The sequence below is a fragment of the Anticarsia gemmatalis genome, chromosome W (genome assembly GCF_050436995.1).
Source record: "Anticarsia gemmatalis isolate Benzon Research Colony breed Stoneville strain chromosome W, ilAntGemm2 primary, whole genome shotgun sequence".
Taxonomy (NCBI): Eukaryota; Metazoa; Arthropoda; class Insecta; order Lepidoptera; family Erebidae; genus Anticarsia; species Anticarsia gemmatalis.
This window is the reverse complement of record NC_134775.1, coordinates 5,433,608-5,437,386: the sequence shown is the minus strand read 5'-3', so window position 1 is coordinate 5,437,386 and position 3,779 is coordinate 5,433,608. Positions and strand designations below refer to the sequence as shown.

The window sequence follows — 3,779 nt, the reverse complement described above, 5'->3', positions numbered from 1 at the left end:
TGTACGTCGCAATCGGTGCTTCCATTGATGTTCGGGAAGCCTATCCTCATTGTTCGGACATTCCATGTACCTATTCTCATGGTGGCAGATGCTTCATGATAGTTTTTATCTCTGTTCTTCTTAGCCGCAGGTGATTAAGGTGACGGCACCATCTGTCTAGTTATTATCCTAGTGCACCCTTCACCCAAAGGGTACAAGACAGCACCGAGACGGACTAGTAACTTATTGGCCGGGGGCTGCCCAGCTTGAAGCGGGCGTTAACTAGTCAATGGGCCTACGATGGACCCTCCCACTGTCGAGAGTGACCCCTGGCGCCCGCGCTTACGTCTATCTGCGCGGACTTATAACCGGTCACTGCCACTACCCGTGTTGTTATCCACTCCAGCAAGCTAGAGTGGGTGAAGTGTCCTCTCCACTGACGCCACACTGCCTGGGACTTCTCTGGGACCACTCTTTTGGTAACGCATGTCTTCCCAGGAACCGTTACCCTCTCGACCTAAATGCCAGAATCCACAGGAATGACGAGTCAATACATGTGGTGACAGTTCGGTTGCAGGTGCATGACGGCTGGCACCGAGCCGGGTTTGTTTCAAGTTTTCCTTCTCTGTAATCATTTACGTGGAGCAAGAGCCAATTACCAAATATACTGAGGCACTTCCGCTGTCGACTAATCAACTATCGTTTCATATATTGTATTGTAACCGATGTATCCGATGTATACGATTGAGATCATAAAAGGAAGTGGCACGTAACGAGTTGATTCAACGTTGTAGACTAGATGTTGTGGCGTCCCGTGGCGTCCCGAACGTGGCGCGGCCACAACCCGCCCGCGACACGACACTCCCGACCAACAACACTCCACGTAAATGTAAATAACATAATGGACAAGTTAATAGCGTTACGGCGATACGTGAGTCAACTTAAATTTAGATTATACCATCCTAAAAATACTGTTGCGTATGATAAACATTAAACATAATGATATAAGTCTATAACTAACGATTAGGGTTCCGTGATCGTTTCACCATCCGCCTCCTCTCGCTTGCTTACCGACTCGTCCATTGCGTTTGCCGTGGGTTCCGTACTCAACATAATCAGCTAGCCTCTGCACCACTAACACGTGAATTTGTCAATTCAGATGTCTACAAAATTAAAATATAAAAATAAATAGGCAATTATGCGGCATTTAGGTACAGAACCCTGTGTGCGACCACCCAAGTTTTAGTATACCAAGACGACGTGTGACAATATTCAACTAGAGATAAAATTTTCAATTGGAATACTAAAAGTTGGTTCTCAGTGGGATCACGTCTAAGACATATTCAATCGAGTTATCGAAATAGGCCATAATTATTGTTATTTAAAGTGTACAGCAATGTTGCCATAGTTGTAGTTGTGAAAATAACAAACTTAATTTAATAATCAAAGATGTCGTAAGCATGATCACGAGGGACATATTTGGTGTCACAAAGTAAGCGCGTCTGGAGTGTAACACAAATATTGTGAGGATGCGGTACGTACCGTGTGCAATATTAGAGAAATGTTCAGTTTATATCATTTGTATCACAATATTTTAATATGTTACAACACTGACGCAGTATCGGCCGTCTAAATGGCGCCTCCGCGTTTTACACCGAGGTACAAATTTTACTACTGGACCAGCCAAAAGACCTTAAAACTATCATCATCAATGACTACAACGTAGACGTGTTCGCACTGCAATAGAAACGTGTGTTTTTAAAATGAAATGAATGACTTTACAACATTGTAGTGATTGATGACGTTTCTCTCTCATCCTTTGAGCGTCGAGGCACTAGTGCGGTCACAGGAGCGCACTAGTACGTCGTGTTCTCAAAACCTTTCCGTTAAACCTCGAAACTGAACATTAACAGAGATGTAACACTACATAAATGCGAAGAGCGCACTGACGCACGCTCGCTAAGCGACCGTCTAACGACGTGCAATTACCGACGATGTGACAACCCTAACAGTATGGTAACACGTGGCAACACTCATTGAAAAACGAACATATTTGACAGGTTGAATTTTTTTATCCTAAAAGTGTTCTCGACACTGGCAACACACGTTAACCCGGCGAGTTATTTGCGCAGTCGCGTCGGACCGTCACAAGCTGCGAGCGTAGCGACACGAATAGAGCTATGGAAAATAAATGCAGGGTTAAATGCGTCGTTATAAAAAATGAATATATGTTTCGCTAGGTTCGTGTGTCGCCGGTGCGGAGGTCACGGTTAATGTCTTAGGTCGAGGGATAGTGATTGAGTCCGTCATATGTTGCAGTAGCAGGTGTTGTGAGTGTTGGTGCGTGGCGGCTCTAGCCGGAGGTGGCGGTGCCCGCGCTCTCCACGCGCGCGCTCTTGTTCTGTCGCACCAGCTCCGCACGTCGCTCCTCCTTTTTGACGAAATCTAGTTTCTTCTGGATTTCCTTCTCCCTATTCTGTTCAGCGATGGTCAGTTTAGTCTCGATGTCTTTGGTGATCACTTCCACCTTCGCAGTGGCGGCCGAACGCACCTCGGCTAGCTTATTATTGTGGTTGCGTAGTTTCTCCTTCTGCTCGGCCTCGATCAACAGCCGGCGGTCGGCGGCCTGCTGCAGCTACTCTTGGATAGCGCTTTCCAACTGCTGGAAACGTTCCTGGTTGCCGGCGCGCACTTTCTTCACCTGCTCTTCATGTTCGCGCAGGCGCTCGAGCATCTTTTTGATGTTCTCGTCACGCTTGTCGGCGGCAGTGTTCATTTTTTCCTCGATCGCCTTGTAGACCTCCGCCGTCTGCTGTTCCAGGGTCAGCCTGGTCTTTTCAACTCCCTCCAAGTGGTCCTTGAGACGCGCGCGCAGCTCGTTGATGTAGGCCTCGCGCTTCTCCTCGTGCGTCTCCATCTTGGCGTCGAGCGCCTCCTTTGTGTTCACGATGAAGCTGTTGGTCTGTTCGCTGCGGATGCGAGACGCCTCTTCGATCTTCTGCATTTTCTGCGCGATAGCCGCCATCTTGCTTGCTTCCAAGCTACGTCTCCTCTCCTCAGCAGCCTTCAATTTCTCCTGGATCTCTTCCACCGAGGGTGTCTTCTCGGGCGAGTCGGCGCGGCGCGGGACTGGCACGCCCACTGGCTCTGCCAGAATCACCTCGTACGCGAGACCGCTCTTCGACATCTCCTGGCAGCGGATTTCGGTAGATTTAGCAGCTTCAACATCCATTGCTTTGCTTTGTTTGAACTTCAGGTAACAAAGAAACTCAAAGGATCTTCAAGAACGTCCGCTGCACACAAAGGACCAACAAGTTTTACTTAACTAAAAGCTCGATACAAAAACTTTATAACTCCTTATCGCCGTTGAAACAGTTATTTTAAATTAAATTTAAATAAAGACAGGATATGAGTTAATGGTAGACGTTTTAGTTCATAAATCCATCATGTAAATAAGATACGTTATAAACACACGCCAAACTAAAAGTCTACCTGCTTTAAAATTTGACCTTGTTTTATTAAAAGAATACCGTTAGAGTTATCTACGGGATTAAGGGCCAGGTTGGCGGCTGCGTGGAGCACGAAGGCTCCTGTGACGAAGATCCTAAAACAAGGTGTGGTCTTCGTAAAAGCTTGAAATGAACTCGAATAGATTTAGAATTGGGATGACTTCCTATTATTTCAGTTTTAGCCACCTGCTTATACACTGTTTCACCTACCTTAAACATTGTAGCTTCAGCTGCCTGATTCCGCTTTTCTATTACCTGTTCCTTATTCTTAGATACGTGGGCCGCTATGCA

At 46.5% G+C, this 3,779-nt stretch overlaps 1 pseudogene; it reads right to left on the bottom strand.

Moving 5' to 3' along the window:
- Positions 1 to 630: 630 nt before the first annotated feature.
- LOC142985812 (uncharacterized) lies at positions 631 to 3,391 on the bottom strand (annotated as a pseudogene).
- Between the last annotated feature and the right edge of the window lie 388 nt (positions 3,392 to 3,779).